At 33.8% G+C, this 13,421-nt stretch overlaps 1 protein-coding gene across 1 annotated transcript in view; it reads right to left on the reverse strand.

Moving 5' to 3' along the window:
• LOC143911513 (uncharacterized) overlaps nucleotides 1-13,421 on the reverse strand; it is a 312,973-nt gene that overhangs the window by 130,813 nt on the left and 168,739 nt on the right. The window contains exon 5 of the mRNA XM_077430406.1: nucleotides 10,995-11,018. The gene's annotated coding sequence lies outside the window, so the exon portion shown is untranslated. The remainder of the gene's footprint in view (nucleotides 1-10,994; nucleotides 11,019-13,421) is intronic.

Below are 13,421 nucleotides of genomic sequence, written 5' to 3' on the forward strand. Positions count from 1 at the left end.
CAGTCAAACTGACTTTTATCGACATGACGAGTTTTCCACATACGAAATGAGTATCTTGTAAGCTATTCTATGTTACTATGTAGGCGGCAGGTGAAATGTGAATCTCGATTCCTATTGGTGAATTCGCCACTATTGTCCTTTAACTTTAGCCGGTCACCCAGTGGGTTAACAAAGTTTCCAGAAACTCTATGTTCCAAAAGTGCACTTGCTGATCCTACATAGGTACATTTCCAACCAATATAATATTTGATTTTGATTTTTCAATGATTTTTAATATTACTAAATTATGTTCACAATATATCTTATATTTATTTTAGAAGCTACTGATCTACTGATAATTTTCTAATTTAAAATTTTAATTTAATTTTGTTAGTAATCATAGTATTGTTACGTATACTAAAAAGAGCCGCCGGTTAGTTGCAATCGGATTAGGCCGGGTAGCATCCCAGAGACTGTGTGACCGTTATAATTGGTTTCAAAGATTATCTCTAGACTAAGTGCTGTCGGCTAAGCAATGATTGCACTTAGCGGCGATAGCGATACTCGGTCGCATTCCCGTGGAGTTCTTAGAACTAATAACGCCAAAGCGTGGGACTGCACATCCGAGTACGTGACCTTAACAATAGGTAAACAAATCAGACGTTGAAGATGTCCTGAGAGACCTGCCCTTTATAAGGCGGTACACTTAGGCGATATCAAGACATTTTGGACTGAGCACTGCTAGTGCGTGTATCTCCTTAATCATCAATAAATGCTGTGAGACGACTTTGGCTTTTTACTTGGATCATCCACCCACCCCTACGCAACAGTATTATATTATTCTAATGTACAGAATAATACGAAAAATAGCTCAAAAACCTATTTACAATTCTTATAAATGCTCATAATACATCTAATACATAATATTAATTAAATACTATCTAAAGTCGATGACCTTAAGCAAATTGTGTTTAGGTAATTTGTGTTTATACCTGAAGGGTATAGACATTTTGTTGTTATCACTGAGACTCTTCACAAGTGTGTTAGTATGGTTATTAGTGATTCCGTCATAGAATCTACTGGTTAGTTTGTTAGTAATGTCTGTAAACAAACGGAATATTATTTATGGCATGCAGTTTTTTCAAGTTAGTATATATGGACCAACATAAAATGAGTATTTTTCACTCTACTGTCTAGTTATCTGGAAAGAAGGGTAGTTAGTTTTCCAGTTTAAGAAAATCGGCTGAATTCAATTAGGGACGGCAAGAGCAGACTCACTTCCCGTATGAAAATATGAAAGTTGAGCAAATTCATTTACGGCCAAGTTAAAACAATTTTGCGAGAACTGGGCGAGACTCCCGGATGATTTAAATTCTGAGCGACGTATGGCTGGCTGCCGACAGCGGATTCTGGAAACGGCGAGATATGCGAACGAAATGCCATCCTCCCATCTCAACCCTCTCCCCCATTCGCGAGAAGATTTAAACTAAGCCAATAAGTCGCAAATCTTGTATTTCAAGTATGTCGAGTTAACAATATCAGGCGAACGATTCACTCGCATAGTCACGACTCGATTTGCCGAGATCCGTTCCGTAAGATTTACACGTATAAAGGTAACGGTATTGTACCTATAGCACTGAATCTATTTGACAGTAATCGTTGTCTATTGGATAAACAGTTGTCGGCTGTGGGAGTTTTGTATGCGCCTTCTTTTGAAACATACATATTTCAAACATCGCACATTCGATAGGTATCGATAAACATTTTTTAAATTATCACTAGTTCGGTGATTACAACAAAATGTCTATACTCTTCAGGTATAAACACAGATTACCTGAATACAATCTGCTTTAGATCACTGACTTCAGAGAGTCTTTAATTAATTTTGATGTATAAGTTGATTTATAAGAATTGTAAATAGGTTTTTGAGCTCTTTTTCCTATTATGCTGTACATTAACATTAGAACAATATAATACAATGATTACTAACAAAATTAAATTAAAATTGTAAAATAGAAAATGATCAGTAGATTAGTAGTGTTGCGTACAGGGGTGGGTGGAGGATCCAAGTAAAAGGCCAACAGTCGTTTCACAGCATTTATTGATGATTCAGGAGTTACACACACTGTCACTGCTCCGTCCAGAATGACATGATATCGCCTACGTACCACCTTATAAGGGGTAGATCTCTCAGGGCGCCTAATCTGTTTACCTGTTGTATAGTCACGTATTCGGATATGTATTTCCACGACATTGGGTCTTCCCGTACTGATTCTGAGAAATAACTAATAACGGTCATTGTTTAGCCTAAATGCACTTAGAGTCCAGATATAATCCTGGAAGTAAGTGCAAGCACTTACATAGTTAATCCGATAACAGATAACCCTTGAACGGTCACATAGTCTCTGGGATTCTATTCGCTTAATCCGCGGCGTACGTAACAGTAGCTATTAAAATAGATATACGATGTATTGTGAACATAATTTAGTAGTAATAAAAAGCATTTAAAATTCAAAAAATATCACTAGAATGATGATCAATAAGATAAATCAACTGATTTGGCCGTGAAAGCATTAAAAAAATAAAAGTATAATGAATTACATATAATATTACCAGCAGTATGGCTCGGTGGTTGCGTTTATGTTAAGAACCGAGAGGCTACCGGGTTCGTTCCCATGCTAATCTTTAATGCTGCTGGTCAGACTTGGATACTTGTAACTCCAAGTCGATCGTTTCCTAACAGAGTTTGTCAATTTATTTGATTGCATTGTTGAAACGGTTCCTCCATCAAATTGGCAAAAAAAAATCTTCCTACCCACTATGTCACCAATTTGATTTATGTAAAATATGTACAAGTCTAAATCTGTAGATGTCTCTATGGATTAATTAATAGCTAATTTCGTGTTCGTCAGCATCACGAAACTCAGCGCTTTATGTAATAAATGCTGCAATGTTTGTTTGTAATTGGCTAGGAAGGCGCATTGGGGTTTACCTATTAAGCCTTCCTGGTATATATCTATGTGAAAATAAATATATTACGTGTATACAAACGAAGCTTGAAAAGTATATAAGATTTGGGTTTGATATATGTACACAATGATTTAAATATACGAGTATGTCACATCATAAAATTAACAGAACATTCAACACAACTTGATGATAACTACGATTTTTTTCATTCAAAAGTAATATAAAGTTATGCTTTTTTTATCATAAGTGTACATTATTGTAACTAATGAAACATAATAGTAAGTACAGAGAGGATAGAAATATTAAAAATAATTTAAGAACAAACGTAAATTTTGATATCGATGTGGATTTTAATTACACATCAAATAGGCCGGTAAGTTCACTTAAAATCATTAGATAAATCAAAATCTGTAACGTTTATAATTCATTGTTTATATTAGATTTATTTAAAAATACAAATATTATATATTGTGATTCTGTATTTAAATTGAAAAATGTTAACGAACCGTCGACAAACCGACTCGCCCTCAAAGTTGTCTTATTTATATTTCTAATATTTACTTTTTTTTTTACACAGCGGCGAAGTTGTAATTATTCAAATGGCAATATTACGAACGAGCGCGAAAACTCGAATGTTAACAAACGAGCTAATTAAAAGCAAAATTCAGTTTGCTTCTTGCCGCCTCTGGGAGCGAAGCGACGAAATAAATTTTCCCACAATATTGTTGAATTTTTAAGCTATGGAAAATTTGCCAATCGAAGCAAGTAAAAAAGTTAAAGCGCATCGTTTTCCGTTTAGCAGTTTAACTTTCGAGGCGAGGTGGAATCGGTTAGTTCGTTTCGTATTTAAAACACGTACAGACGAGTAGCTGTTGATTTTTCCAATGAAATACATTTAAGATGCTTAATTGGTTAGACAAATTTGAAAAAAGTTGATAAAAACCTCGTGAAAGGCACTTTCAAAGCACAGCTATTATTCTAAAAATATCACTACGGTTATTTATAGAAAATAATTACTCATAATACATAGGAAATTTATATTTAAATTAAAATGATTTTTTTCAACCATAGAAAGCATAACTTTCCACTGGATTTTTCAATGGGAAATTTAAAACATGTTTTATGGTCAATTTGGTGAGTTTTATTAAAAGTGCTAACTTTGGGGTCCCGTAAAATGGGCTATTTCCATTAAGAGACGGCGTCTCTCGAATGTCTTTTCGCGGATTGAAAACTGAATAAATGATTACGAAGTTGGGGGGGGGTGATGGGAGGCAAGGGGTGGGAAGGGATATTTGAAGGGAGATGTGGGTTTATAACGGCCAACGTAAGACCCTAATTTTAGGCGAAAGTCCCGTAATGCGTCTTCGGCATACGGAACCGCGCGATTTACAACTGTTTTTATAGCCTTCATTTCGACTGTGAGATTTAAAGCTGTGTATTGGATCGGAATTTAAAAATTGCGTTTTGTAGCTGTTTACAAAAAAAAGCCACAGTGAAAGTACATATGTATATGTAGTTGCACTTCAAATCAAAAATATACTAGTGCATCAGAGTATTAACCATATGTGAAAAGTTTTTACGATTAATTGTAGAGTAGGTACAAGCTTTTAATGTATCTAGTATAATGTACTACATACAACCTTGTCATTTAAATGTACAATTTAATACCTACGTATTATACATACACATACTATACAAAATCGATTGTGACTGAAAAATTACAATGGAAATTTTTCACAGCACCACGTTAAATGATACAATTTTTATAATTATAAAAAGCTTTAAAACGCCACTCCGCCAGAATTTGCAAATAAAATTGAATTATTCACACGAAAAGTCATACTATTGAGTCGGCTTGGCAAGCGAATTTGTAAACGCGCACGCAAAGGGTTAAAGCAAACAAAGGCTTCATATTTAACATATGAAATGAGCATATTAATGTCTTACACATACGCAAAAGCACACGTTCATATATGAACAAATGTAATAATTAATTTGCAATTTAAAAATCATTCATCTTATGTCAAATGTAAAAATACATACATACATACACGCGAAAGGTGGAACGCGTCTGTTTAATTACACAGAATTTGCGGTTTGCGAAAGGTGAATGAATGGAAATACACGTTAAAGGACGAGGGGGAGGGGGGGAAACCACTCTCAATTGCTAAAAAGTAAATTTGAGCACGACGAGAAAATGGTCGTTAATGATTTTCAAAAAGATTTTCAGCGACGGTAATGATTAATGAACGAACGCGAGAAAGGTGAACACCATCAAAGGAGATTGTCATATTTTCCCCTCATCGTCTCGGGGAAAAATTGCGTTCGAAGTTCTCTCAAAAGAAATGAAACATGAATCGATTCGAAATTAGCATTTACATTGCGGTGAAAATTGAATAGAAAAACGAGCCGGATAGGAATAAAAAAAAATCCCTCGGGGAATGCGAAATAAAAGGCGTTGAAAGGAACAGGCAAACAAGGAGACGTTTTGTGGAGATGAGACAGATTTAAAACGATACGTGGCAAAGCTTACTTATCCCTCTGTGCATACATAATATTATTCGCTTTACAGTGATTATATTATACATATATATTTTTTTTGATTATTTCGAGAAGATCCTATAGTTACTCAACTTTAAATGCTTCTAACTATAAACAGAGAAGCAGTCGGCAATTATAATAAATAGACAGTTTAATATAATTTATTAAAATTTAAGTTTGGACCATTGTGGCATTAAGGGAGTCCCTAATGCGCCATAATGGTCGAAAAAATTCAAAGAGATAATATATCGATTAATAATTCAGAGGTATCAAGTGATATCAGTGAGTACTTTCATTAAAAGGTTGATTTGACATATTTTTATTTTTTATTTTATTTTTTTTACATATATACCAGGAAGGCCTTACAGGTAAATCCCAATGCGCCTTCCTGGCCAATTACAAATACAAATGCAGCATTTTTATTATAAGTCGTTGAATTGCGAGACACTGAAAAAACTCGCAAATTAGCGAGACATCTATGAATTGTACATAAATTTTTATTGTACATCAATCGAATTTCAAATAGTGGTGACATAGTAGGTAGGAAGGATTTTTAGCCAATTTTTTTTTCCGGGAACCGTTTCAACAATGAAATCAGAGAAAATTGGCAAACTCTGATAGGAAACGATCAACCTGGAGTCACAAATCCAGGTCTGACCAACAGCATACTCTGAAAAATTCATTTTCATTCAGGGATTGAACCCGGCACCTTCTTGACGGTAAGCAGAAGCTTAACGTCCGAGCTATGCTGCTGGCTATGAAGTTCTATTTTTACAGCTACGCATAGTGACCTGATTTTTAAGACGGAAGCATTTGAAATACTCCTAATTTTATATGTATGTACATATTTCCTAAGTTACGGAAGTCGCGACCAATTAGAACGGTTGATTTAGTTTGATCAGTTAAGAATTTTTAAGAATTTTTATGTCATGTTTATTTATTTTTCTTTTCTTTATTTATTTTACTTGTATTTCATGTACTTTTTTCCTTTCTTAATCTTTTTAGCACAGTCGTAGCTTTGGAGCAATCTGTTAGACGAGTGTGCTTGATTAATTGATGTATAATAAAATTAAAAAAAAAAATAAATAAATATGTAGGTAGAATGGTAATTTTTATGAATCCAATAAAATAATTGCCTGATCAAATATACATACATAAGCCAACCAACTGTTATTATGTAGTTACAGACCATTTAAATGAAGTTATAATTGATGACTGATCAAAAATTAAGTTGACTTTGAGAAATACGAGTAAATGAGTCGCTTTATTTTTATGTCTTAAATACAAATGGACATACGTATATTTTCTCTTCAATACTCAATATAAAATTTATAGTCCGTTCGAGCTGACGGGCCACAGTAGCAGTAAAATAATAAATATAAGCACGCAGTATTATAATCTTGTGTAAACAAAAAGCCACCACGCTATTAAAAGCCAGCCATATTATAAATATAAGTCGAGAGTTGTATCGATTGGCAAAACAATGGGTCATTATTGTAAAAGGCACAAAGATGTTTATAGGAATGTGTGTTTGTACTCTCACACATATTATATTTGCAGTGATACTTCCCGTTGAATGGAAACATTAAGATAAACTATCGCTGTTATTAAGTTTTGTTCGCGAAACGTTCAGCAGTGCAGAGCGGATACACGCAATCTTCAAATGTGATCAAGAATATGTGTACATATGTATATTATATATTTATTTACATAACGAGTTTCGCCTTAAGAAAATATTATTCAATTACTTGTATTAAAAGCTGGAGTGCCGAATAAACAAGCCGTGGCTCGCCATTACGTGTTGGTACGATTTGAAAACTCGAGCTAAGCTATGAGTTAGCAGTGTAGTGAAAATAAACGAGAGTTTATCTACAAGTTTGGATGAAAACCGAACGTTTGATTGCCGGGTCGAAAACTTGCCAAGTTTACGCTCGATAACGCATAAAATACAAAAGTTACACTATGCGAAATGCCAAAAACTGCGAGGAAAAAAAGGTATACAAACGATTCCGTGTGGAGAATTCGGCCCGAAAAGTTTACGATTCCGCATACATTTCGCACACGCTTCGTAGCGAATTTCATATATCGGTTTTGTTTCGGTAAATTTTAAAATTTACAAGATACAATCGCATGTGCATCGGTCGCGCACGAAAGCCTTTCCGCGAAGTGCATTAAGCCGGTCGGTGCAGTGAAATATTGCGAAACGTGACGACTGAATAATTTAATGCGAATTCAACAAGTGCACGCCAGAGCTAAGTTGTGACTAAAATCGCACATTAAACAGGGGTTTCATTGTTGAACGAAAATACATAATAATATAAAATAATAATAATAATGGGAATGTTCGGTAACAACAACGTATGCAATAGTATGCAAGCGATTGCATTGAGCGTATCCGTGAATCATAATGAATTTACATATGTATGTTCAATGACGTCAAATTGCATGCACTTTTATACACGCGCTGAAAATATATTAATAAATTATCGATACGACGAAACGTTTCAAAACTCATTATAAACGGTCAATTGAATTAATATTTAATATAAAATGATTTGAGTACAAACAACCTGCAAAGAATTAAAAATGACTCATTTAATTTGAAATAAATTAAATATGTATTTAAATATAATACGTACATACATTACTAAGAAAGATGCCTGGAATTAACTCAGGGTTCTTCTAAGGGCTTTAAATATGAACACATGAACTTCTAAAACCCGTCAAGAGTATTATGAGATAGTATTTCAAATTTGTTAGTCCAAATTAAAATTTTTTTTTAATTATACACATGTAGAACAAAAGGCAGATAAAAAAGCAAAAAAGATTCATTCAACAACTTACAAAATCCAAAAAATTTGATACATATTGGTAGAATTTTACGCGATAAAGAGCAAGATGATATTACACGCATATTAAATTTTTCTAAATATTAGATTTAAATATAGACGTGGTCTATATCCCGTGTTACTTTGATCGCTAATATGTAAATTCATAAATATGTTCATACATATAATATATAGTATGTAGATAACAATCCAAAGACATGTCTAAAAGTCAAATTCTGATTTATAATATTATATTATATATATGTAATCTTATCACAACATTGCGTTTGAATCAAGTTTAGCTTGTCACGATTTTTCACGTACTTCATCCAACAAATAACCTTTAAATAAACAAATGCCCTTCTAATGTCCTCTAGACGAGATTTAAGAAGCTCGAAATAATTCGTTTACAACTTAATTTATCATTTAAGAGCGGAAAAAAGTGTCAACATTCACTAAATTAATATAAAAAATCATCTCAAAGGTGAATAATATTGTCAAATATAATAAATACGTATACGATATAAAGCAGATATGATTTTGATGTTTGTTTTGTAACATAAACAGAACTGGTATACGACTATGAGCTGTAGCGCAATGCATCTGCAGCGTGCAAAAGCGCGGTTTCAAGCCTTTGGGTATTTCATTCCTCGTCTCTAGATAAGACAGGCCAGGATGCGGAAACAATTGCACTAGGATTTCTGGGTCATCTGGTGCATTGCTGCAACAATGTTGAAGATTTTCAAGAAGGATATAGCGGTGTGCACTTTAACACTGCACTTGCCGACGAAGGCGTGCCTTAAAGGCCTTCTTTGTCTGCGCACAAATAAAATTGATGCGGTGAAAGCTGGTTCATAACTATCTATATACGTACATCTAGCACTAGCCATTGTTAGAAACTATTATAAAAATAAAGTACAGAATATGTATGTATGTACATATATATGTACATATGTAGGTTTTCAAGTATCAAAATCTTGAATTTTATAGTAAAAAATAATGTATTGACAACATTTGGAAATGATTTTGAAAATTTTACCATTAGAAATTATTTATATATATGTATATTATTATTTGAAATTGAATATAAAATAAATAAAAAAATCATGTTTTTGTAAATCGGTACAAATTCATTGAATATTTAATACTTTGGTTTTGTATATGAATTTAAAAAAAAAGTCATATGGATAAAGCAAAACGTACGTGTACCTACATATATATTTTAAAATAAGCGTATTTTTATTTGAAAGACGCATATTTCGTATCGCTCGGTTGGGAATATCAAAAAATACGATCCGCAGATTTTAAAAAGACTATTTTGCATAATGTGTATGGAAAATATTCAATAAAGCCAGTATTGAAAATCGTAAGAGGATTTCGTTGGGCGCGAAAGAAAAAAATGGATTTGGGCGCGGAAAAGCTAAAAAAAAAAGATCGATATATAATATGCATATTTTCGGGAATTAATTTTCTTCCGTTCAAAAACGATCATTTGTTTATCATAATAGAATTAAATAAGTGGCCCCGGTTGGCGACTAATTGATGTGAAAATTGTGTCAAATTAATTTTCGAACAAAAGGTGGAACAGCACTTTTCGTACGAGTCGACCTTTGCGCGACCTTCGGACCTATTGATTAAAATTTCGCCAATTAGTGTGAGCACACCTTTCGTTTAATTTTTCATTGGAATTTGAATTTGAAAATATTCCACATGCCGAAGGGTAGAATCCTCGTGGGTAATTCGTTGGAACCGCTTCGTTTAATTGATCATTATTATTATCGACACAAGAGGATTGTAATAAAAGAAAATTCCTTTGCGAAAACAAAACGCACATGCGAATACTCTCCCACTAGCGATACAATACGAATATTTTTTTCTCAGTGCGTACGAATTTGAATTCCAATAAAGCCGTGACATGATATTGTGTCCCAGTATTAAGTAAAAATACAATATAGAAGTATTTACATATAGCAAAAAAAAAACTCGGAGTATGAATTCGAGGAATTCTATTATTATTATATGTACGTCAAAACCACATATTAATTAATTCGACTTCAAAGGTAGTTTAACGTGTATTCAATAAGCATGATATGAGAAAGGGTTAAAATATTTGTCAAATAATTTATCAAATTCTTAGAAACGTACGTATATATGTACATATATCAAAACAGAAAGTAATCGGATTATTACTGATTCCCCATTAAAACAATTTAAATCCACAAACGTGACACAAATTTAATACCTTTCAAAGTATAGATTCGTTTTAACGAAGCGATAATTATAAGTTGCTCACGTCTCTTTACCGCCAATACGGTTTTAGCACATGCCATATTAAAATGATCCAATAATTGCTTAAAGATGAAAGTGATTTTTAAAATTGACGAGTTTATCGAGAGAAAATATTGAAACGTTTTAGTTTGTGTATGAATTTAAGATCTGATGTAAAACATTTGGGTCAAAGCAAGACGTAACGCGAGATCCTCGAGTGTTGGGGGAAGATAAAAAATGAGGCAGGTGACTGATGCAGATGACACTAAACAAAGAAAAATGGAGAGGCGTTAAAGTCGCTCATGTAGCCGAGTGGATGTCTAACAAGTTGTTTGTTTTACGTTTTATGCGATCTTCTAAAAAAACGAAAGTGGTGTTAAAATAAAAATAGATAAAAAAAATACATACGTAGATCGGAACAGCAATCTCAATCTGAAACAAGAAGAAGTGAAAAGTTAGATGAATCATTTTGCATTTGTATTATTCAGTTTGTAAATAAATATATTTCGATAGTTTTTTTTTTGCATCTGGAGCGCAATAGAGAGTGCGGAAGAAAAAAACAGGTGGATACCAAATTTTAATAAACGCCGAATTTAATATTTTATTAATTAAAAATAAAACTCACATTCAATAAAAACATTTTAAACTGACATTCAAGCACTTATTTTGTCCACCTATCGTTCATTACTACACATTTACATACATACAATGTACATGTCAGCTAGTCTAGTTAGTCAAATCTATACTTTTCATTTCATAAATTTCTGATGTACAAATCTATACTTTTCTATTTAGATCCACCAAATTTAATATTCAATATAGACAGTTTTTGAAATATGTCATGACAGGAACTACCCCAAGACGACTCATATGTTTAAATTATTTTTTCTACGTAAGTACTAACAATTTCAAACATTGCAGTACAATTATTATATAGAATACAATAAAGACATATGTATATGAACAAACTTTGATATATAGCAAATTTGCGAAAATACACGTACGAAAAGTACATACAAAAAATTATGCAGGTAGCATATTTATAAGAATCGTCAAATTCAAGATGTTAATAATCAGATATGATTATATATGTATATATGATCAGATTTAACAATTTTTCAAACATAAGACGAAACATAAAACAAAATTTTTGATATACAGAAAATTTGCGAAAAATACATTATATTTATTTATTTTTATTTTTATTTTTATTTTACATATATACCAGGAAGGCCTTACAGGAAAATCCCAATGCGCCTTCCTGGCCAATTACAAATACAAATGCAGCATTTTTTATTATAATTCGTTGAATTGCGAGACACTGAAAAAACTCGCAAATTAACGAGACATCTATGAATTGTACATAAATTCTTATTGTACATCCATCAAATTTCAAATAGTGGTGACATAGTAGGTAGGAAGGATTTTTAGCCAATTTTTTTTTCCGGGAACCGTTTCAACAATGAAATCAGAGAAAATTGGCAAACTCTGATAGGAAACGATCAACCTGGAGTCACAAATCCAGGGATTTCATTCAGGGATAGAACCCGGCACCTTCTTGACGGTAAGCAGAAGCTTAACGTCCGAGCTATGCTGCTGGCTATGGGTATCATATTTATACAAATTAACAAATTCGAGAAACCATTAATCAGATATGATTAGATATGTACATTTGATGAGATTTAACAAATTTTCAAACGTAGCAGGGCATAAAATACAATACAGACATCTATGGACAATCAACAACATTCTTGATACACAGCAAATATGCGAGAAATACATTATGTAGGTAGCCTTTATAATATACATCGAATTCTAGATGCTAGAAACTCGAATTTGTTAGAAACTGGGGGAAGAGGATACCGATTTATCGTATCCGTCACAACAATTAGGCTAGAAACATCGCAAAAATCGAGCAGGAGACGGTCGATCTGTTTTAATAACCACCAAGACCTCGCCAACAGCGTATTTGGCTGGTACTTGAACCCGCGACCTCTGTACATACTGGTAAACAATAACTCTTCCAGTCAGTCATTCTGACTCACTGGGTAGAATACCGAAGTCAAGGCCTCTACAAATTTTGTTTAAAAGCTAAATTTCGTACTTATTTTTTCAAATTTCAATCAACCGAAGTACACCAGTTAATTCCACTAGTAATAATAAATGTATTAATAGTTCGCAATTCTGTAAGCGGAAAGCCGACAGCTCAAACGGGGAGAAACAATACAGCACATGGTAATGCTTTGACTCTGTCGTGAACCGGGAATCTGCACACGATAAACAGGACACGAGTTATTATCGTATACAATGTGTGTTATTGCCGCACTCATCCGGTGCATCGAGTGCATCTGCGACCGGCACAACTACATCGCCGCGAATGCATCGTTAAAAATAGACTCAGACACGTGCGCCATACATACGTATGTGGGGAATCGAATCTACGGGTGGGTGTATGACCCCGACGATTTTCACGACTTTTCCGAGGAAACTGGCGGTGGAAATTTAGCACGGTAAACGATAAAGGCTCTCTCGGCTCGCAATTAGCCAAATGACCGTTCTCCACACAGGACCCGGATGCGACTCGGATAAGCGAAAGTGCGCTCGGTCGGGCTATTTATCAAGTGTTCCGATCTGTGAATGCATTTCGAGTGAGTACAAAGAGGTCGGACGAAGGAGATGGCGCCTCACCGGATATGTTGGGGTTTCAGAGACCCCGTGGCGTTATTTATGTCGGCGATCATGTCAACAGATAGCGTTCGCGTTTTCAGGCGTTCAGCTATCAAAGGATAGATTTGCGTTTGCATTCGAGTCCTTTTTTGCGAGGTTGTATGCACT

The sequence above is a fragment of the Arctopsyche grandis genome, chromosome 5, assembly GCF_051622035.1.
Source record: "Arctopsyche grandis isolate Sample6627 chromosome 5, ASM5162203v2, whole genome shotgun sequence".
NCBI lineage: Eukaryota > Metazoa > Arthropoda > Insecta > Trichoptera > Hydropsychidae > Arctopsyche > Arctopsyche grandis.